This window comes from Thamnophis sirtalis, unplaced genomic scaffold, assembly GCF_051295495.1.
Source record: "Thamnophis sirtalis isolate CommonGarterSnake01/CBP01778 unplaced genomic scaffold, rThaSir2_p1.2 scaffold_5, whole genome shotgun sequence".
NCBI classification, from domain to species: Eukaryota; Metazoa; Chordata; class Lepidosauria; order Squamata; family Natricidae; genus Thamnophis; species Thamnophis sirtalis.
In genome coordinates this window covers 117,104,457-117,128,765 of record NW_028261385.1, presented here as the reverse complement: position 1 = coordinate 117,128,765, position 24,309 = coordinate 117,104,457, and the positions used below count along the sequence as shown (strand labels likewise).

Genomic DNA, 24,309 nt, shown 5'->3' with positions numbered 1-24,309 from the left:
ATAGTTTTCTACACACCACACATGCACATGCACACACACACACACACACACACACACACACTCGTCAGGATCTGCCACAAACTCCAAGTAGGCGTCAGGAAGGGCAAAACGTTGTGTTTTTTTTAAAAAGAGGAAAAAAGTGTAGCCCCTGGCTGCAAAACAGGTTAAGCATTCTTGCTTTAAAGCTTCACTATGCAAATATGAATGCTACGAATTCCTAACAAATACATTCACAAACTGCCTGTTCAAAGAGCTAGAATGTTCTTTAGGTTATTAGAGGAGGAGCAGTAACAGCCATGAACATAAAAGCCCAAAAGACACAACAATATATCAGATTCAGCATCAAGAATGATACTGTTTCTTACACTAAGTGCCAGAATGGTAGGTGTACAATTATCAGCAGTATTAAAATATGTTTAACAGAATAACAGAGTTGGAGACCTTGGAGGTCTTCAGGTCCAGGGGTGTCCCCACACCCCTGGCTGCAACCCACTTCAAACTTCCCCAAAGTGTGTAGCATTAGGTTGATAAAAATTCTCAGTCAAACTAACAAAACATTAGTTTCATTAACAGAGCAAAATATCTTAAACTAACAAGAAAGTAAATCCAGTTTCCATGATTCAATTTTCCAGATATTTGTTAATAAATTTTAATCATTTTTTATGACTGTGATCAGTCCAAAAGCTACACTTGAAAAATGTAGGCATCAGAATTGATGAAAAATGGAGTTGAAACTGTTATAGACAAAGTTCACCAAAAGTGCTAAGCTTGAATAAAATACTTCTCACCTAATCTTACTTCAAGTTAGCATTAAAAGAAATGGCCTAAGACCTGTGTATTCATGTGAGTAAAGTTGGTAATAAAAAAGATTGATCAGCTAACATTTTGGACACAATTTCAGACAAGAGAATATAACTATTTGTAGAATTAATTCAAATGCCCCTTGATAATCAACATGGATCTGTATGGATCTGCATAACAATAAAGAATATCAAAGACTCCCTGGATGAACTGTTCAAAAATATCAAAGGAATGTATGTATTGGCTTCTTCCTTGATGAAAGCAAGATTCCCGAGATGTGAAAACTTGGGTATTGCATTTCAAAATCATCATTGATTCCAAATAAATGCTTATGGGAGGTTTATAAGCTAGACATGAATTTAGTAATACTCTCCTACTCCCTAGTGGCTGGTATTACAGGCATGCTGAGTCTAATACAGGAAGTAACATACACTTATCATAACTAATAGCCATTGATAGCCTTATCCCTAAGAACTAATCTAACCCATATAAATCATCTAAATTGGTTGCCACTGCCACTCCTTGTCCTGGTGTATTGAATATTTAAATATACATAGAAGTACTTCTTATAGAATGACTGAATAGCTGGACCTGGCATTGGTTTGGATTGAAGATGGAGATCAAAGAGGTTTTATAAATAGGCAGTTGAATTTTTTTTAATAATGGGTCCATATGAGAGCAGTATGAAGAACTGTAATTGAAAGGGATGTTAAATGCCTTCCAAAAGGGAAAGAGAGGACATGTCAAGAGTAACTGTGCTACTACCTTAATGTTAAAGTTGGAGCAGATAGGAGCCACAGTGATGCAGTGGTTAGAGTGCAGTATTGAAGGCTACTTCCAGCTGTCTGTAATTTGGCAGTTCAAATCTCACCAGGCTCAGGGTTGACTCAGATTTCCATCCATCTGAGGTGGATAAAATGAGGACCCAAATTGTTGAGGGCAATATGCTGACTCTGCCACTGTAAAGCACTATGAAGTGGTATATAAGTCTCAGTGCTATTTCTATTGGTACCATGTTTTCCCCAAAATAAGACAGGGTCTTATTTTCTTTTTACCCACAAAATATGGCTTGGGCCTTATTATCAGGGGTTTATTGTTTTGGTGTTGCCAGGCGGCTGCTCTCTTGCGAGCGGGCTCCCAAAGAGCCAGGCACAGCCTCAGGGGCGAACAACTGTGTTGCACTGTTGCAGCAGTGCAACACAACAGCCATGAGGCGATCACGCTCACGAGCAGTCACCCGGCAAACCCCCTTTCCAGCCGGGCATAGCACCATTCACTGACCTAGGGGCATCACCAAGCGGCATGAGTGCCTATTTGCCGCTACCTGGCTCTCGCGTCTTGGCGCCTTCAAAATGCCATTGAATGGCGCTCTGCATGGCTGGAGAAGGGGGTTGCATGAGCAACTGTTCCCCTCCCACTCGCATGCCTCCCAGCCTCACGTTGCCCTGGCCCAACTCTCCCTGCAGAGCCAGGACACCTCTGCTGCAAAGCCATGCTGGGATGGCGGCGGCATCATGCGGCTTGGCGATACCCCTAGGTCAGTGAATGGTGCTGTGCCTGGCTGGAAAGGGGGTTTGCCGGGTGGCTGCTGTGCCCGGTTCTTTGGGAGCCCACTCGCAAGAGAGCAGCCACCCGGCAACTCTTCAGCTGGGCACAGCGCCTCTCACCAACCTAGCGGTATCCCGAAGGCACCAAGCAACATGATCACCTTTGCCCTCCCCCCCAAGTTCCTGCGGCTTGGCACCTTCAGGATACCACTAGGTTGGTGAGCAGCGCTCTGCCTGGTCGGAGATGGGGGGTTGTCCAGGGGGCTTATTTGCAGGGAAGGACTTATATTTTTGCCCACCAGAAAAATGTGGCATGGTCTTATTATCAGGACATGTCATATTTTCAGGGAAACACGGTAAATACATAAATGCTCTTAGGAAGAAACACTACAATATCTACTCATACACCTTCTTATGAAATAGAATTAATAAATGATGTAGATATTAAGAAATTGTAAAAGGAGGGTTCATGTGCTCAAAGAGATGGGAGGTGTCATTTCTGTGATTTTTGTAAATCAAGATCCAAAATTCTCTACTTGTCAGCCTTCAAAGGCAAACCAGAGAGGAAACACAAGATGAACTAATTTACGCCTTAGTATAAGACCACATTAACAGAATCTTGTAAGTCTGAAGGCACAAGTGTCATGCTTTCAATTTAACAACTTTATCCATTGGGACGAGTGTTTCCTAAGCATCTTTATCTGACCTTTAAGCAAAGGGGGGGAGGGGTCTGCCTCCCTTGTCTGATTGTTTCCTTGGCAGCATCTCCTCCTCTTTTTCCCCAAGGTCATTCATACATTCCATTACAAATACAGACTGGCAGGTGAGCCCACACTGAACCAGGTCATCCATTATTTCTTTCTTCCAAGAAGACTGGTATCTGTCTGTCCAAATTAGCTGGGCTAATCTAGATCAGTCTTCCCAAATAAGTTTAAGCAAGAATATCAACCTGCAGAGTTGTAATCAAGCCTTGTGTCTGCCTTACCATTTCAATTTGCTACGGATCTCCAAATTGTTGGTGTGGGTAACATGCCACTTACTGAATTTAAGGCACTTTGGTTTCTGCATGGTTGATTTTACCAGGGGGTAGTCAACCTTTTTATACCTACCGCCCACTTTTGTATCTCTGTTAGTAGTAAAATTTTCTAACCGCCCACCAGATCCACAGTAATGGTGATTTATAAAGTAGGGAAGTAACTTTACTTTATAAAATTTATAAAGCAGAGTTACAGCAAACCCCTACCGCCCACCATGAAAGCTGGAACGCCCACTAGTGGCGGTAGGGACCAGGTTGACTACCACTGGTCTACGCAGAGTTTATTTTGTCTTTTTCTACAGTTTCATCAAGTAGAACAGAGCACAGACAGCAACAGTTTTGTTTTTGTTTTACTCCCTCTTTTTTCCCTTGTGAATCCAGAAGGCCATCCCAGCCAAGGTTGAATCTCACATAACTCCCTGATACGGCCTGTCTCTGCTCGGTGAGATCATAGGTTAAAATATAAACAGCTACTGAGACCATGGCAGTTTGCTGCGCATGTCTTTACGTAACCTTACCTCTCATTCCTACACTGCCTTTAATAACTTAAGGTGGTGAACATATATAATACTCCTTCTTCTCATATTTTCCCCACAACAACCCTGTGAGGTGACTTTAATTGAGAGTGTATGACTGGCCCAAAGTCACCCAGCTGGCTTTCATACCTAAGGTGGTATGGTAAGGTGGGACTAGAACTCTCAATCTCCTGGGTTGTAGGTCAGCATCTTAACCACTACATCATGACTCGCTTTCATAGTATTTAAAATTGCAGGATGCCAGCGCGTGAAGGCTGCAACACATCCCTATTTGGGAAACCGTCCTCGACTTACGACCACAATTGAGGCCAACATTTTTGTTGTTAAGTGAAACATTTATTAAGCGAGTTTTGCCCCATTTTATGACTTTTCTTGCCACAGTTGTTAAGTGAATCACTGAAGTTGTTAAGTTCGTAACATGGTCGTTAAATGAATCTGGCTTCCCCATTGAGTTTGCTTACCAGAAGGTCATAGGTGATCATGTGACCCCAGGATACTGCAATCGTCATGAGTCAGTTCCCAAGAATTTGAATTTTGATCAAATGACTATGGGGATGTTGCAACGGTAATAAGGGTGAAAACCGGCAATAAGCCACTTTTTTCAATCCTGTTGTAACTTTGAATGGTCACTAAATGAACTGCTGCAAGTCAAGGACTACCTGTAATACAAACATAATTTAATGGCCAGAGAAAGGAGAAGGAAATCCAGCATGGTAAGAGCCTGCACTGCAAAATTTGAATAATAAGAGGGACCATTATTCCCTTGAAAGTTCAAATAAGGTCAGTCAATTCCGTATTATTTGAGTACTGGACCTGCATTGTGCAGCCTTTCTGCAACATCATAATTAGTTGCAGAAGTGCCAGCGATCAATGGAAAAAGCAGGTGGTTTTTTTGCTATAACCTCTTGTAAGGGAGGAAGTAAATGGCTAGGAGGAAGGAGCTTCTGAATGCAAATGAAAGAATAGGCAGGGGAAAAAACACAAGAAGTACAGAGTAGGAGAAAACAGAAAATCTTATTTTTTTTAAGAACTTCCCCTAAGATGTATTGTTATGAGAATAAATATAAGGCAGAACGTTACAGAGATGTTGTACTACATTTTATATCAAAATCAGGTTACAAGAAATCTCTGTGAAGCCCATTTATGCCCACAAATTCTGGTACACAAAAATTAGTGTTGAGAATTAACTGATCTGAAAATAAAGTATTTATTAATAGTTGCATTGCCCATATGTACTAGCCAAATATTAGCATATTTATAGGTTCCACTTCTTTCTGTTGTTCTATGCCTGCACTGAGTTTAATGATTGCCTTCACTGGAATAGAAGATCTAACAAAAAAAAGTGAAAACTAAGGGTCAATTTGTCTTTAAGAGTTTTACATTTACAGGTTAATCAGTGTGCAGATCTAATCAAGAGCCCTGCTTCCATAGAGTCTAGGAAGGAGATAGAGCAATAGTGTTACTAAAGGCTAGCTTTTGAGTCGCAATGTGTGGTCTCCAAAACTGTTGGGCTGCATCTAAGATCATCTCATCAGTTATACTTGATAGGAGCTGGAACGGAGTATCACCAAGAGGTCCGTGCATATGAGGCGGATTCTTGGCCAAGCAACTTCTCTTCCAGAATACAGTTACATGCATGATACATATGCTACTTTCTTTTTGCTTCAAAACAATCCTGATCAGGCTTAAACTATTGAGCTTGTTTCATTTCCTGCAAAAATAAAGTGTGCCAAGTTCTTAATTCATTTCATTCAAACAACTTGGTCACAGACATTCTGCTACCAGTATTTCATACTTGAAAGTAGGAAAAATTGCTAGATGAGCCAGAGAGGTGTTTCACCACCCAATAGCTCAGTCTGATGGTTAAACCACATACAAAAAGTATCTGTACCACAAATAGAAAATGAGGAGGAAAATGTATTTATATCCAGGTTGTCTTAGATGAGCATCCATGCACAAGACAAATATAACCACATACGTGCTACATACATGTAGAAAGTGTCAGCGTTCCAAATATCAAGCAGAATTAAATCAGAGTCCAAGGCAGAGCTATCCTTAAAGTTCCAATTTAATAAGACAGACACGTTGGCACATCTGTGGAAATCCCAATTCTAAAACTTCCTGGGATTTCACTCATTTAAAAGTTCATGATCTTATCCCCTCACCCATAAATCCAATACATGGTCCAATCTTCTTCAGCCACGCTGGCATTTCCACCCATCTAGTTCCCGTCAGATGCAGAGGTGCAGAGATAAAAGATGACCTTGGACTTCTAGAAAAGAATGACAACAACACAATCCACAATTCTACACCTTTCTATTCCCCCCTCCCAACTACTACACTAATAAAACAGCCCAGTGAAATAAAAGAGAGTGTGGCAGGCCAAAGATCCCAAAAGGAATATAACTGCAGGCCTGACAGAAAGTCAGCACCCACCTACCCTCCTAGAGAATGAAATATTTTGGGGACTATTAAAAGGAACATCTAGTAATGAATCAGAAGCAGTTCCAAAGAGTAAGTGATGCAAACCAAAGAATTCTTAAGCAGAATTAAGAGTAACACATTAAAAAATATGCTAACAACAATCCTTGACAAAACCAGTATTCTTTAATATTACTCTTCTCCTTAGATATTTTTCTTCTAGAGGCTACCTTTTCGAGTTTCGAGTTTCGAGTCTCATTTTATTTATATGCTGCCCTATTCCCGGCGGGACTTAGGGCGGCGCACAAACCCAAGGAGGGGAAGGGAAAAACACAAAAACTACAAAAGTACAGGGCATTTAAAAACAACCAACAGCCACACGATTCGAGAGGGGAAGGGAACTCATCGACCCCAGGTCTGCCGCCACAGCCAGGTTTTAACGGCTTTTCGGAAGGCCTGGAGAGAGGTGAGGGTCCGAATTTCTGCGGGAAGTTCGTTCCAAAGGGCCGGAACCGCCACAGAGAAGGCCCTCCCCCGGGTAGTGGCCAGATGACATTGGCTTTTCATTATTTGACCTGCACAGAATAATTTGTTTGTGCTTAGAACCAGTCTAGATGTTTTAATTCCAGTCCCGAGTCCTTGCATGCGAGAGCCAAGTTTCCTCTGAGCCTGTACGAAGTAACTCACAACTGCCCGCTGCTATCTGCAGGCGCTGTCCCTAGCTGAGGTGGGATTTAGTCTCCTCCGTTTAGAAGTAAATCGGCTCCTGCTCTTGCCTCCCGATCCACAGCTTCCGTCATGGCTACAACTCTCTTATCTCCCCAGAGAATAAGGCAGCTTTTCATTTGTGAGAGTCCTCTTTTGACTCGTATCCTTTTTCAATATTAAGGGCCACAGGGCCAGCCAAGTCAATTACTTCTGCAGTCTGACCTGCCCTTGGTTCTGTATGGTTTTTCACAAAATTAAATCACAGCTTTGTCTGGTTGTTTCCTTTCCTGCGTTTTGGCTCTCCTCCCCTCCTCCAAGGAGTTTTTCTTTTTTCCTTGTCTCAAGCAAGTGGAGCAGAGTAGGAGGAGCTAAACAGCATAAGACAACATCAGCATCCAGCATGGAGCTTTTGCAAAGAAAAGCACACAATCAAAAATCTCTTTGCACTGTAATAAACGTGCTCCAGGCCAGTTTCTTAGCTAGACTTTTTTTACATACCAGAGCACTTTTTGTGCTCATAATATCAGTAGAGTTCACATTAATATGACCTCGGTGTACTTATTAATCTGGACAGCAAGTCCTCCAAATGATACAACAAAATTCAACTCTCTGTTGCCATTTTGTGGTTGTCTGGATTTTTGTAATCCAAGCAAGCATGGTGATGCGAATTGAGATGTCACTAAAAATAGATATTTTTCTTTTTAAAAGCCATAAACATTTCTGTACTGTTAAAATGCACCTCCCTGAATAATAATTTACTGCTTTCTAGAAATATATATTTGGAATAAATTAAAGCAAATTAAATTAAGAATCGACGCCTCTTACTATATGTGTATACTTATGTAGATTTATGTATGAATTTATTCAGCTTTTTAGTTCTTTCAACCAAGTCAAAGTACAGTAGCTCGGACATACATTATATTATATTCTCATTAGTATATTGGGAGACAGGCTGTGTGGAGAAAAGGTAACTGAACTTTAGTATCAACTTCATGGCTAAGGAGATCTGAATCAACCCTTTTAATAAGATATGTCGTTTTATTGTCTGTTGTCTTTTTTCCCCAACAGTGAATTGTTGTACTTTTTTACTGTCAAAGCTGGTCAGAGACTGTAATAAAGCTATGTGACTTGATTTGATTTGAACCAAAATTTCCCTAGTATGAAGGGTTACTTGACAAAATGTAGCACAAATTTCTTCTATTCTCAGCCTGTGTGAAATAGAAGAGAAAAATTCATGTGGTAGGTTGCAATTTCAGCCATTTATGCATTTTTCCACCTACAAAAATTGTATTAATGGGTTGTGAAGTAGTGTGAAATGCCCAAATGGAGCTAATGCTAACGGGAATGTCTATGCTTGCAGGTTGTGAAATACAGTAGTAAAAGCTGCTTACACCATTTACACACACACACACACACACTTAAATCAATCACAGAAAAAAACAAAAGGGTAAAAAAAGCTCAGTGTGATTTGACATTTGAATTTGAATTTAATAACATTTATATGCCGCCCAATCCCGTAGGACTCCGGTAACAAATAAAGGACATAGTAGGACATGGTAACAAAGGACATGGTAAGAAATAAAGAAGGAACATCACATTGTTAGGGTGAAAAAACTATTAAGACTTTTTATAAGCAAATCTCTCCGCTAAGAGTTCCGGCAACAGAGCTGGATTGGCTATTGCAACACATCTACTACAAATGCCTTCCCTGCTTCCAGGATTATTACCTCCCGCTAGGCTTATCAAACTGCAAACAACACAGAATAACAGCAACAACTTCTGGAAGGGCTAGGAAGCCAACTTGTTAGTGATGGCAACATCAGGCAAGTTCACACTGGCAAACTGGGCGGAGATCTGTTTGTTGTGCTGGAGTGTGAATAAACACACTGGTAGAGAGAAGGGGCAGGGGTATTCCTGACCAAGCAGGAAGAGAATTGTACCACTTCATGTAACTAAACTTAAATGTTTTTCTTTCCATTTTGTTATTTTTTGTTTGGAAGTGATTATCTGAGGACCTTTATTTTTCTCCAACATAAACAACCTTGACCTCTGTCATCTGTATTTATTGCCAAATGAATAGTTTTAATTCTATAAAAAGTCTAGAAATGTTAATTTAAGAGAAATGCTGGATACAAACTACATCATTTACCTCCACTTAACAGGTTTATATAGTTAAACTGTTCAAGAAACTGTAATGCTCTACTTGGATCTGTCAAAAAGTATTTGTGTCAACATGCTCTGTAATTGCAGTGCCAACTGCAGTTATGTATGGTTGAACTGCACTACTAAAAGTGGTGAAAGAAGTGCATCAGGCACACCAGAGAATCAGATTGTCACTAACTGTGCAGAATTGCTCCTTTGGCCAGGAACATTTCTAGGCAAGGGAATTTGCAAAAAAGAAACACTTTTTTCTTCAAATGCTCATATAATTCTGTTTTTACTCCAGATATTGGCATTTCTCTTCCCAGGGTGAAACAGCCTACTAATTATTGAATAGTGAATATTTTCCAACTACCAAACAATAAAAAGAGATGTAAGGAGCCGCAATATGGCTCTGGGTCAGATGAAAGATGGTGGTGCTTGGATAGCAGCTGGCAGGACTGCAATAATAACTCGGGAGTGCAGCATCCAGGTTGTCTGGGATGGGGGGAAGCAAGAGGAGAGTAGTGGCAGGTTGAGAAAATGGTTTCTGGTCCTTCTCCATCTTAATGCTGCTTAACAGGAGATAGGCAGCTTATACGTTCAAATATAGGCTCCGTGCTAGGCTTCCTATAGCGCATTTTATTTGCCAGGATCACATCTACGTAACACAAATTCTTGGGGCAGGTCTATTAAAATATAGCAATGTAAAAGAATAAAATTAGATAGAAAGTAGTTTTCTTATTAACAGCAAGAAATCTTTACAGGCATCAAATCTAGTTTCCAACCAAATTACATAACAAAGAAACTGAGGCAATGCAGCTGGAAGAATCAAAGTGTTTGATGCAAAGCTCTTCAAAATTATTTACATTTTAAAAACCAGTGTGTGTGCAGGGGGCCAACATTCTCATGGATTATTCATCTCTGAAGACCCCATTCAATAGTCCTACTTTGTCATTGACAAGAACAATAATTTGGGAGAAATTCTAAGGATTCTTGGTCCCTCACAAAAGTTTATTGAGTGACTGTCAACCAGTAACCACTACTGTACTGTTTTTGATTAATTTCTTTCACATCACATTGGGGAAAAATATTGCTTGTCCTGCTGGGTTCTTTGTGAGTTTTATGCAGTACTCATATGCAGCAAGACAGCATAGCCACACAGTGAAGGCTCATTTTATTGGACTTCAACACAATAGACATTGCATTCAGTGGGCCAAATTCTCTGTTGTGTTTTCTGTTCTTTGCATAATAGTATCATTACTCAAACAAGGCAAATGATGTCAATTGAACAAAAAGATATCCTTACACAAATCACACACACAGTCTTATTTATTTATATTTATGTATCAAATTATATAGTCCCATTCATATAGTCTTACTCTTCAATTCAACTGATTTTCCTGAATAACCAAGCTATGCTGTTAAAACAAGATTTTATCATACTCCAAATATAAAAGTGTTTCATGCAAACTTTCAGAATCTCTGTAACTTCAGTTTGATAAATTTCTTCCCTTTAAGAATATCTTCCCTACAAGATCTACCAGTTGAGAACTGTGAATGTTACCAAAACAGTGTTAACTTTACTTTGAAATCAACTAACATCTCTTTTTTAGTCTGGTAGTTGGAAAATATTTGTTATTCAATAATTAGTAGGCTGTTTCACCCTGGGAAGAGAAAAGCCAATATCTGGAGTAAAAACAGAATTATATGAGCATTTGAAGAAAAAAGTGTTTCTTTTTTGCAAATTCCCTTGCCTAGAAATGTTCCTGGCCAAAGGAGCAATTCTGCACAGTTAGTGACAATCTGATTCTCTGCCAACCAAAAGTCTTACATTTATGAAATAAAGCAACACGCAACTAAACCACAATAAAATGGAGCCTGCCCCCCAAAAGCAACCAACAAATCTTAGCCAAATATAGTTAATCCAGGTTCAGAAGCAAGGAGGTCCTCTTATTGCTTTCTCTGCTAAATGACTGTAGGAGAGAGTAAATAAAGTCCTGGATTCAGATTAGCATTTAATTCTGTAGATCCAGGTGAGACCAACAAAACTGTTTCCATAGATCTTTGAGCAAAAATTATTTGTTCTCTCTGCTGAAGACATAGTTATGTGCTGAAGATAGAAAAAGTACAAGAAAACAAACCACTCTGGAATAATTAAAATATACCGCTATATTTTAACCTTTGGGTTAAAAAAAACCTGCCAGGTTGACACACAAAGTATCCAAGAGCCATAGAAAATGAAGGAAGACAGTCTGATTGCCATCTTTACTGACAGTACAGTTGGAGCTGCAGGCAGAAATTAAACATTAAACTCAGTTTAAGTTTAGTGATTTATAAACAGGTATCCAACTATTATTTCATCTCAGTTCTTGAGGGGGAGGAGAAGAGACAAACAAGAGAGATAGTATTTCAGCACAGCATAAGTGAGGCAGAAAAAAACTTAATTACAAAAAAAAGCTTACCGGAAGAAGCTCCAGGGACAGATTCAGCAGGTCTCAGAAACTGCCTCAATGCTCTTTCCTTTTTAAACCTTGTTCCCCATTGACTGTATTCGTCATTACACTTCATGAACATGTTGATTCCTGCTCTAAGTCTGCTAATGGTGCCAGGTTCTACCATGCAAACTGTTAAGAGAATGGGGCACCTCTGCTTCTTCGCCCTTCCCAACCCACAAAGTACAAGAGCACCTAAGAGGCAGGCACACAAGGGCCATCTGCAACTTGCCATTGCACATTCTTTCTTCCTTTTTGGTTAATAATATATACAATAATAATGCCTTCAAAGCTTTATTATGACTAGAAGCAGGAAGGTTGCTGCATGGGCCTGTTGTTGTTCTCACCAAAACTAACGTATCTCTTGTTTATGTCCCTTGGATGTACTAGATTTATAGCCAAAAAAATTTTTAATTGGTACATAAAACCTAGCGAGCAAAATAGGGAATGTATGCCTGAAAGACAGGGCTGCTATTCCCGCTGCTTCTTACTACACTCATCTTCCTGCTCAAACAGACATAGTTGAATGGACTTCTTTGCAGATGGCTTTAAACATACAGGCTATTAGCAGTAGGCTACATTTGTCATTAGGAAACATGCTATTTAATGTCAGAAATGTGTCTTCTTCCAGATTTGTTGGGGTGTATGTGTGTTTTTAACTCAGCCTTGATTCCTGCCATGGAGTAGACCATGCACTTTTCTTGACAAGGTTTTTCAGAAGTGGTCAGCCTTTGCTGACCACTTCTAGAGCTAAGAGAAAGTGACTAGCTCAAAATCAGCCATCTGACTCTCTCTCTAAGGCAGGATTAGAACTCAGCCTCCTGGTTTTAAGCCTGGTGCCTTACTACACCAAACTGGGTCTCTCCCCTGATATATAATCTACAATATCAGGTCTCAGAAGCATCCTGTTTAAAAAATGTGCACATTGCAACAGTAGGGCATTTATCTATGTATTTAATTTATAGTTAAATACTGTTCCATCTCAGTATACAAGAATCTCAAGAGCAGTGTCAAAATATAATCGCAGCAATAAAATAATAACAAATAAATTAAGCAATGCCATCCTTGTTCCCATTAATCTCGAATGCATTAAACTGAGCCTGGAAGCCCACTGGAAACCAACACAGCGACCATAAAAAAAGGCTAATTCTGCAATGATGATGTCTAATTGCCAACATTCCATACCAGCCATCTTCAAAAGTAGCTGCATATTCAGCACACTGCAGTAACCTAACCACACAGGGATAGGGGAATAGGTTATTATTGCCAACTTCTCCACATCCAGGTAGAGCTATAACTTGCATATCAATGAAAGCTGCAAAAAGATTTTGGCCACATCCTCTTGGTATCTTTTTCACTTTGATCCACAAACTCATTCAATCAGTGTCATTGAAGAGAGAGTAGGGATGGAGGGGGGGAGAGAGGGGAGGGAGGGAGGGAGGGAGGGGGAGGGAGGGAGAGAGGGGGGAGAGGGAGAGGGAGAAGGAGAGGGAGAGGGAGAGGGAGAGAGAGAGATAATATAACCTTCTTACCATAGCAGAAAACTGTTCTTCCTACATCTGTTTTTAATGCCTGAGGTTAGACAGGTCATATTTCTGTCTGTGAGCCAGAGGTGGGATTGCTAACCACACAACTCTTCTCTCGGTAAAATAATTGCTACTCCATTGCTATTGCCTACAAGCATGCTCATTGAACTAATTATATTCCCCAGTGCTGTTTAGAAGTGAATTTCCAGTATGATCACTTGTTTCATTATATGTGCATAAATAATAAATAATTTGCATAAATGGATCATGCCCAAAAAAGCTACTGCTAGGTTTAAATTTAAGAGCTCCAGTGGCATAATAATTAAATACTGTAATGCAAGCTTAGTCTGTTGACTGCCAGCAGTTCGATCCTGACCAGCTCAAAGTTGACTCAGCCTTCCATCCTTCTGAAGTTGGTAAAATGAGGACCCAGATTGTTGGGGGCAATATGCTGATGTTGTAAACCACCCACAGAGTGATGTAAATCACTGTGACTATAGGATGGCATATAAGTCTAAGTGCTATTGCTAATTGTCACAAATACCAGATGGAGGGAATGTGTAGTTCTCTACAACTTGAGCATCTTTCATGACTGTTTTTGTGGGACATGGCTTCTGACTACTACTGAGTTCTGTCACTGTTCTGCTTGATTATCCTAGACCAGGAGTGTCAAAACACACGTCATCACATTGTCATCACATGACGTATCGTGACTTTTCCCCTCCACTAAAATGAGGGTGGGGGTGGCCAATGCGTGATGCATCTGGCTCATGGGCCACGTGTTTGACACCCCTGTCCTAGACTATGTGCTTCGTTAAACATTTGCTAAAGTCTAGTAGCAGGAGTACAATATGCTCCAAATAATGTTATATAATATATATATTGTAACATTAATGTTTGTCAGTCATCCTATCAACTTTTACATTGTATTTGCAATGGTAGGAAAAATGAAGAAAAAAAGTATATAACCATGTTTACGATTTACTGAATAATTTGACAGAATAGTGCACATATATTCTTCACATGTCTATAATAAAAATGGATCTCCTTTTAAAATAGCATGAAAGCTGGAGAACTGAGAAAGAGATAAAAGACGCTGGGGTGAGATTATGTTCTTGTAATCCTCATAGCTATGTTTATATTTGCAATCATAACTGTGGAATAAATTTTCAATTTTGGTTCATACATAAGCATGTAATAAACACTGAGATGAGAAATGTATTTTGTTTTCTACTATAGATGTAAATATAGTGGTGAGAGGAGTGCAAGAATTATGTATCAGGCACTATATATAAAACAATGAACAAAGATTCAAATATAATACTTTAAGACTAATTTAAGATGACAAATGTTATGTTTATATAATAAGCTAAACCCAGACAAACATATTGTCATGGCTCCTTCACTTAATAACCAAGAAAGAAACCACTCAACTCCATGTTTCAGAATTAAGTGTACTTTTACTGATTATAAACGATGAGAAGCAAAGCAAAGCTGGATCTGAGCAAAAGAGCGCGAAAGCAATAGATATCAATACATATTCACTCCCTTCCCCTTGGTACCCCAGTCCATAGTCCAATCATATATCACCACAACTGTCAGATGGAAACATCTTCAAACATCATCATCAGGTTGGAATGCTGGACAGTTGGCCTTGGCGGGAAACTCCCCTCCTTCCACATGCGCCAACTGATGGTGAGAACAACTCCCAATTAACAGTCCTCCTGAACAGATTATTTCCTCCACCCAAAGACCATGCCCTCCCTCCCCGTTTCATGGCAGCTGAAAAGCAAGCAGCAAAACAGAGGCTGACACATATCCTGATGATCCTGTTGACACACAGTAGTAAGCGAAATCTAAGAGAATGGCTGAATTTCCCCAAACATTCTTTTTTTGTTCTAAGTTTTTATTTTGTTTTATAACATATAAAAATTCCAATTTCAATTGAACAGTATGTTGTCTGGGTACAAATCATTTTAGGAAATAATAATAAAAGTATTTACAACAATACGGCAAACCATATCAACCATTAGCACCAATCACTGGCATTTTTAATGCATTTTTAAATGTTCAGTTGGCTGAGTTTCATGTTTAATGAATAAAGTATATAATAATAATAAATATTATTATATTATTATTAATAATAATATGCTAATCTTTGGTGAGATTCATAGCCTTTGGGACTGGTTGGTAGCTCAACAGCTCGAGTCCTAACCAAGGACCTAGGAACTGTTAAGGTAACGTCGGAGGATATAAGCTGTTCCAAGTAGGGTGGTTTTTTGTAGAGTCAGAATGTTCAAGTCAGGTAAATTTAGAATTTCCAAAGAGCGAGGTATCCCTTTAGGTTGTTGTTGTTGTTGTTGTTATTCCAAGTTAATATATCTTCCTTATGTCACTGATCCTTCCATGTATTTGGAATCATACTGGCCTTACTCCATTTTAATCTAATGAACTATATTACGCCAATCCTTCCAGTGCATAGATAAGTGTTTTTTAGGTGTTGCTTAGTGGGAAACTGGTGTATGATTTTGATGCTGGAGAAGCCCCTCTTTTTGATCGGTGTATCTATTAATACAGAAAGCAATCACTTGTTTCTAAAATCTAGAAACAAGTTAGTAACTATTTTCAGTTGTGTTACATGTCACTAATCAGCAAAAATTAGTTTGAGATAAAACAAAAAGGCAAAGTGTTTTCCTTGAAGGAGAGGCAGAAGAGAATTATTTTTGGGAACAGTCTGCCTGACTAGGAAACCCTTATAGCTAATAAGGCTCTCTCTCTCCATAAAGCAGTCAAACCAGGGCAAGAGGCTCTGATGGGCATGACTGAGTCTGCCAGATCAGTTCAGCAACCTCTAATCTATTATAACATGGAGCATAAATCTGCCTCTTCAGAAGGCTCCAAGCTTCTCAGCACTGTTTTGCTTTCTCTCGCTTTTTGTTTCAATTTGAATATTTTACATACAGTAATTGAAGAAGATTTGTGATGCTTCTTACTAGATATATGCTGCTCATAGGAGACAGAACTTGAATATAAATGGAATTTTAATATAATTACACATATGAAAAGGGAGAGCAAACACAAAAACATATAATGCAATTTCTAATGCTCTAGTAATCTTATATATAACAGGCTAAGCCATGCAACCACATTCATGCAAACAGAGCTATCATATTTGGGTTGCAAAAATCAGACCAACCCTATGTGGAAACAAAGAGATACAAATTTAGCTGTCTATAGCCCTCTGTTGAACATCCATGCTTTTGCAACCCAGATACGGTGGTAACCAGTGATTGTATATAGCAGGTTACATTAATATATATTGTAGAGTTCAGCATGAGAAAACAGATTTCTCTGTAAGACAGCATTCCAAAGTCTTGATCAAATACAAAGTAGAAAAACGAAAGAAAGCATGGACTTTCTACAAACATAGCTGTGCCTAAAACTGAATCCCAAACTGGTTTTATGAAATCTTCAGTCATTACTAGATCAGGGCAGTGGTGGTTCAGAACAGTTCGGATGAACCGGTAGTGGTTTGATGGCCTGGGTCACTGGAACTGGCAACGGCCCAGGCCTGCCATACCCCTGAACTGGTTATCCCGGGGGCACCTACGGCAGCGGCATCCATTTTTTTGCTTCTGCTCATGTGCGCTTTTATTGCACTGTCATGTGTATGAAACACACGCATCAAGTGCATGAAGCGCACACAAGTGCAGCCATTAGCAAAATGGCAGTAGCGACTGCCGGAACCCATCCCTGGATTAGGGGTGGTCTTAGTGAACAGAGATATTTTTGGGGGAAAGAAAAATATTTCTTGCTTGCACAAATTGTTACAAAACCAATATTCTGTCAAAAGCAGAAATTACGAAAATTAGTCACTCACACTTTCATAATATACTGCCCTACCCCATAACAAACCATTGCAACTCAAAAACTGCTCTACTATTGACAGAAAGCACAAAAATATATCCTAAATCCTCCAACATCCTTATAAAGTGCCTTTTCCACTTGATGGAAATGCAAAGGAAGATGAGGCTTACTAGGATTTTCCCTTGCGCAAAGGATAAAGAATTCTGAACTTAGTTCATCCTAAACCAAAGCACTCAACAGGCTGCCTTTGTTTAGTGTTAGCTTATCAAACTCTCAAAGAATTAAACATAAAAACAAAAAACAAAAAAAAATGCTATGAAGAGAGAATGAATCTGAGGAAGACCAAAGCTGTCAATTTCCCCAAAACTGGCCATTTATTTGTCATAACTCAATGCTCATAATATGGGGAAAAAACCTATTCTAGACCTCATCACCATGGAGGAGCTCAGAGCAGCCCAAGGCAAACTACACTACCTCACTGCCTCAAACTGGGGAGATTCAGCTGCATTAGTTGCTCAGTCCTGATGTCAATAGTGCAATGACAAATAATTTATTTTGCACAATTCTGGAAATTTACCCAATTCAAACTATGCTATAATATTGCCATAATATTATATGCATTAGATTGGGAGGATTCCCAAAGTGGGCTGTTTGGTTCAATGTAAGATACCACCGAAGAAGCCAAAATCTGAAATTTTCAGAATATTCTTTTTGCCAGTCTAGGATTGAAAAGGCTGCAGGAATAAAAACAATGGATACATTTCTTCTTGATGCCTCCATAGGAGGGGGGAAAACCCCTCCCAGGTGGGAAAGAGAAGTTATGCAGTTCTTTAACTGGCAGCTCCTGCTTCTAATCCCAGGAAAAGTTTTTGCTAAAGCTTTACAACTGCCGGATTTCTAGAGAAGGGATATTCATTTTGTTCAATTAATATCCAGTATTGCTGGTGTATTCCAGTCAGTGCTGCCTGCTAATAAATTACTGGTGATTACCTTTAAAGCCCTACATGGCCTAGGACCTGGATATCTGAGAGACCGCCTCCTGCCACATACCTCCCAACGGCCGATAAGAACTCACAGGCTGGGCCTCCTCCGGGTGCCGTCAACCGGACAATGCTGTCTGGCGGCCTCTCAGGGGAGGGCCTTCTCTGTAGCTGCTCTGACCCTGTGGAACGATCTACCCGTAGAGATCCGGACCCTTCCCACTCTCTCGGCCTTCCGAAAAGCCACTAAAACTTGGCTACTCCGGCAGGCCTGGGGCTGTTGACCTCATGAATGAGGTCCAGCCCCACTCAGATTGAGTGTATGGTGTGTTGTTTTTAAATTGTTTCTCCTTTTCTATTTTTAAATTGTTTCTCTTTTTCTATTTTTAACTCCTTATTTTAATCTTGTTTCTGTAAGCCGCCTAGAGTCTTACAGGATTAGGCGGCATATAAATTTATTAAAAATTAAAGTTAAAGTATTTTAGGTACAAGGTTAAAGGAGATTAGTAAAACCTAAGGAGGGGGTAATGGTAATCAAAAGAGACAAGATGGCATCCAGGACCAAGCAATAAAAGGCCTGAGTCTCCTTGCAGACCACCCCAACCTCGAAGGGTTTATATTTGCTGTCTAGATATCTACTATCTCAGTTTCTGCTTTATTGCTCTTCCTGTGGCTTTGGTGATAACTGAACAAACCATAACCTTTTCTTGACTTATTTGTTATACTTCAACGTACTCTAGCCCCTGCACCTATCCTTTACAGAGTTTTGCAGACACCTTGCAACATAATACAACTTGCTATCCCATGAGTAGCAAAAACACAAGTGAATTAGGTTCACTGCCATAAATCTGAAGACCTCCCCCCCTTCCCCCATTCACATTACCTTAAAGCTTTAGGTAGAGACAGCTTGGTGCCATATATCTTTTTTTATGCAATTACTCTCTGCAGACAAGCATGTACAGAGATGAGGTGAGGGAAGAGGTAACTGAGCAGAGAAATGGGGTGGGTGGAAGAGAAGTCTTGTTCAGGTGTCATTAAAAGGGTTTATTTCACTTTACAAACAGCAATAGCCTGCAAACATTTGCTTCTCTTAGCCATCCATTTATTTTGCTGTAATCAGCAAATGCGAGACCTCTCCCTCTCTGGGGGAAGAGAGAACTCATCTGCCTATTGACTTACAAAGTACCAACAGAGTTCCAAATCAGGCTCCTCCATAGACAAAGGAACTTTGTGAAAAGCTAACTTCCCATGCTGGCTGAAGAGGATTGACCAAGAAAACGTTTTCCCCTCTAGAAGTGGTGCTTAGGCCATTGCCATAGGGCACAAGGGTAGGGCTCTGTGACTTCCCCTGTATGTATTAATTTCCTGGGGATCTACTCCTACAGTATGAAACAGTCCTGGCTTTTGCTGTTCTATTACTTAGAACTAGCTCACCTAAAAGACAAATTCATCTTGAAAAAGAGCCTGTTTATTTCAAAGCTCAGACCCCTGGAGAAATGACTGATGAAACAGGCTAAACTCTGCTAAAGGAAGGAATGATAATATGCTGCTAACAGATTCAGTTATTTGGGTCAAAAAAACCCAGAACTCTCTCAAATTATTTAGTCTGACAATCTGGATTTCAGCAAGGTTTAACTTACCAGCTGTCATGTGGAAAAATAATGCTTTGGGGAGATTTTATTTTTTCAAAATGCTCTATTGCCCAAGGAGAAAAAAATCCTAATCAAAAGTGTAATAATTAGTAAGCCTGGAAGAAACTACGTGCTGCTGAAAACAGAGGCAGGATGCAATTATCCAAAGGGACCATTTTACAGAAAGGCAAAACAAGAGAGACTTCAAGAAAGTCAAGGCCAAAGTCTACCAAGAAGAAAAAGAAACTTCAGGCATAATTAAGGAAATCTCTGACCTTCCTCTAAGTCTCCCTTTTCTTTCTGTATTTACTGCTGTTAAGAGTAACACTTCACTTCCCTTTGCCTGCAAACTTTGCTCATTTCCCTTGCAATTTCATTCCACTTCTCATAGTACTTCAAGGAGACTTTTAAAAACAAATGAAACAAGAGAGATCTCTTACTAAACAGCAGATGAAAACACCCCATAATGCCCATAGCTGAAGGTCCAAATCTTACCTTCCAATCCTCAAGTCGGATGAGAGCTTACCAAAAGCATAACTTGGGTCAGTCAAGAGATTCATTCAAGTTGGCTCTGTACAACATAAGCAATTCTGCCTGTCTCTGCTGTGTTGGCTGGAGGGAGAGCTGTGCAGCCAATTACAGTAGCCGTTTCGTAAAGTGGGAAACAAAGGGCTTTAGCCACTAACAAATGCTCTACAAATGCTACACCTGTTTTCTCAACAGAAGATCCCAAGAAGACAATGACATTCAATGTTCTCTGAGCAACAGACTTCCTAGGTGAAGTGCTTTTTTTTTTCTTCCAAAAATCATGCAGCCTACAGCAAATTGATACCAGCTGAATTCATGTTAATTGATTCACTGGTCTCTTTACAAAAACGCACAGGTTTTCTAAAATGTAAAAATATTTGAGTGGAGCTGGAGCAAAAAAAAAGGCCTTCTCTCATTTCCTTCAACTCTCTCCCCTTGCCTTTCACTGCTTCTCCTCCCAACAAAATATACACATGAGATGGTGCTGACACAGAAAGAATGTTGGTGTGTTAGCACTCACCAATGGACTTGAAAAGAAAAACACTCTTTACAGTCAGCCTGAAACTTATTGCACAAAGGATTTTATTGTACTGTTCGATTCTCTTGTCTCACAGAATTTTCCTGGGGGATAGGGGGTGGGAGTTGAGGAACCTAATAGGGTGTTTTTCACTTTGTAACCCTCGTATGTATTTTCCCCACCATTTCCATATTATTTTCTTCAAACACAAATGCGCACATGGTATCAAGGCCAAATGGCTGCAATATCTGTCTGTCCAGCAGTGGTAGTCTGTTTAGAAGTATCCTTGCATTCTACAGAAGGGCTGCTTGCTATCTTCCAAGTGATTTTGAACATTTTACCATCTTTGAACTCCTTAGATTGCCAAGTGGCAGCAAAGAGATAGAAAATACATTAATGGCAGGGCAGAGGGTATCCTTCTAAACTTAGGTCTTTCTCCCAGATGTTGAACCCTACAAGAGCTAGGACCAGCCCAGTCTGGTATGATGACCCTAAAATTGACCTTCACAGCAAGAACTTCAAAACCCTGTGAGACCCAGGAGGTGGGCCCTAGGGCCATCAATTCTATACAGGAGCTACTGTACTGTGAATTTCCCATTTAGTTTTCCTGTTTGCCCTGCATTCTCATCTGCCTACCCTGCCCAAGGGATCTTAACATAATTGAGCTCTTACAAGAGCAGACCTTGACTTGCCTAGTACTGTACACAAATATGGGTAAAGAGTTGGCCAGCACAACAAAGCCACAAACTCCATTTCCCAGCATGAGAACATTTTGATCAAACTAATTCAGTTAACTGTAACTTCTGACTTTTATTTTCAGCTAGGAATATACAACATCTCTGCTGCAATAAAACAGGGGAAACTACAGTAAATGAAGACATCCTGCTTAAATTGGTTAGAAAACCAAAAATACAGTGATTTATTTCCTTACGTTCTCCTTATTGGTATTTTTGAGTTCTGTCTGGTTTACTATTTTCGTTCATAGCCCAAGAGCAAAGAATCCAATCCATGTGTTAGTATTATTCAAAGCTGCAACATTTTCCCTAAAAGGCTACATATTTCTAATGAGAAAAGTTACCGTCCAAGTCTCTCCTAATTCTGATAAGGCTGCTAAGAGAGTTCAGGACAGGATTAAAACACCACTCACTTTCATAAGCAGGATCAGAAAATCCAACTTCTGGTTTCATTGCGGCTTCAACAGTATGTTTTGCCATCTATTCCTCAACAACCTCAACAACTGTCTGCTGTTCTGTTTCTTTAAAAGCAGCAAGCTAAGAAAGGTCAAATTGCAGGGTTTTTTTTTTTTTTGTTTTTGTTTTTTTGCTCAGCCTGAAAGACATACATACATAGATTAGAGGAAAATCTCTGGCTGTTTTTAAATGGAGCTTTCCCCCAACTCCCCCTTTTACCTCTCAGGATTTTTTTTTCCCCTGAGGAGCTGCAAGAAAAAAGAAATTGTCACGGATTGTGCAAGCTGGAATGCAGCAGGACCACAGGAAGCAAGGACTGTGTGCCGAGAGTTGGCTTAATACCCTGCCCCCCCCCAAAAGCTGCCCCAGACCATGAGTGGGGGGGGAGCAGTGGGGAGGAGGGAGCCAATGGGAAACAGAAAGAAGGGACCATGTTGTAGAGTGCATAGAGGATGAGTTAGCCTTAAGAAGATAGCAATAGGAAATGACATTTTCTTTAAAAAATATAAATTTGCGTTTTAGTCTGTATTTTATTCCTAAATAAATATGTATAATTAAATACATGAGATATAAATAAATCTTTATTTAAATAAATAGGTTAGTGTACAATATATATTATTTATTATTATCATGGAAAATAGCTTGTTTTCTCCAGAAGGTACACACTACTCTGCTTTTGCTAAAAGGGTAGCAAGAACAATAAGGGTGAAGGAAATGTTGGGAATTCTTTATTTCCCAGGACCTATTCATGCAAATAATAAGTTAAATCCAGGCCACTGCCCCTTTGTCATGCTGAGCAACAGAAAATATCTTAAGAGGTCTCCTGGTCATTTATACTTTATGAGGCCATGTGACTCTCTCAGGGTCACCTGCAGTCAAACAGAAAGAGACAGCATCACTTCCAGCTCAGCAGACATTTGCAAACTGGGAAATATGCAGCAAAGCGATGCTGGGTCTCTTCTGCTAAAAGAGCCTTTCTATCACTAAGCTGGCTGCAGCATGCTCTAATAAGATTCCAACACTTTTGCAATGAGAATTGAAATAAAACCAAAAAGATGGCCAAGTGAATTTTATTCCTTTATCATTTGCATTCTTATGCTAAAACAATGAAAGAAAATGGTATTGGTATTGGTATTTTATTATTTGTATGCCGCCCTTCTCCGGGAGGACTCAGGGCGGCGAACAATTCAAAGGGGGAAAAAAGGGGGAACATAAAAGACAAAATACAAATAATAAAAGTAGGCAACAGTCGCACAACCATACATGTCGCGAGGGGAGGGAACTCATCACCCCCAGGCCTGCTGACAAAGCCAGGTTTTGACAGCTTTTCGGAAGGCCTGGAGAGAGGTGAGGGTCCGAATCCCTGCGGGGAGTTCATTCCAGAGGGCCGGAACTGCCACAGAGAAGGCCCTCCCCTGCGAATAGCCAGGTGGCATTGGCTGGTAGATGGCACCCGGAGGAGGCCAACCCTGTGAGATCTAATGGGTCTGTGGGAGGTAATTGGCAGCAGGCGGTCTCTCAAGTACCCAGTACCAAAATGCAAATACATTGGTAAGAAAACCAACCAGTTGCAAACTGATCAACATAGTAATTTTAGAAAGACCTACAAATTATGCTGTAAGCCACAAATCAGGTGTCCAGGATACTTCCTGAGAACCAGACGATGAGTGATTTGCCTTTCTATCCTCTCAAATGTCCTTTGTGCCTCACAACAGATGCGCTATCTGCAGCCCCAGTACTTCCTCATTTACATTGACTCCATCCACAACATGTACTTACCATCACCTCCCTCCCTCTTATCCTTCAAATAAGAAATACAACTGCCTAGCAGCCACTTTAGTTCAGTTATTCAATAATCATGGTAACGTCTGCCTCCCTGCTCTCTGGGCCTATTTCTGGTTTGCTATCTACTCAAATGTTTCTTTATTCCAGATTATTTAATTTAGGAGATGCTCAGCTGTGGTGTTGGAAGAGAAACAAACAAACCAATTTAGAGAAGCTTAGAAAGTCCTACAGCATCCTGACTTTCCTACTCACGGGTAGGTGACATGCTGAAAGGGGGCAGTAACAAATCCAGAAACTGCCAAACTCTGACCAGAATAGCATGGTCTGAGTGGGTGGGAGCAGAATATTCTGGAGATTTCCAAACATTCCATCTTAAATCAATTAGTTTCACAGATCCTTATGTTCTAGCTCCTTGAAAAAGGGTGGCTACTCTACAACTCAGCATGCCCTGGAAATTGAATCTGCATGAAAGCCTTGAAGACTCCACCAGACTAGGACTCCTCTGATTCGAGTTTACATGATCAGACTAAACTAGACATATCTTAGGGCTCCCAAGGCACATCTCCAAGAAAGAAATCTTAGCTGAAGGAATTCCTTTGCTG

At 40.0% G+C, this 24,309-nt stretch overlaps 1 protein-coding gene across 2 annotated transcripts in view; it reads right to left on the bottom strand.

The window, feature by feature from the left end:
• EVA1A (eva-1 homolog A, regulator of programmed cell death) overlaps positions 1-20,645 on the bottom strand; it is a 35,412-nt gene extending 14,767 nt beyond the window's left edge. The window contains exon 1 of one of the 2 annotated variants that reach the window (XM_087716725.1): positions 20,183-20,645. The gene's annotated coding sequence lies outside the window, so the exon portion shown is untranslated. Of the gene's footprint in view, positions 1-11,653; positions 11,885-20,182 lie in introns of those variants that run through there. The other variant, XM_087716726.1, reaches the window with a different exon arrangement.
• Positions 20,646-24,309: the final 3,664 nt, after the last annotated feature.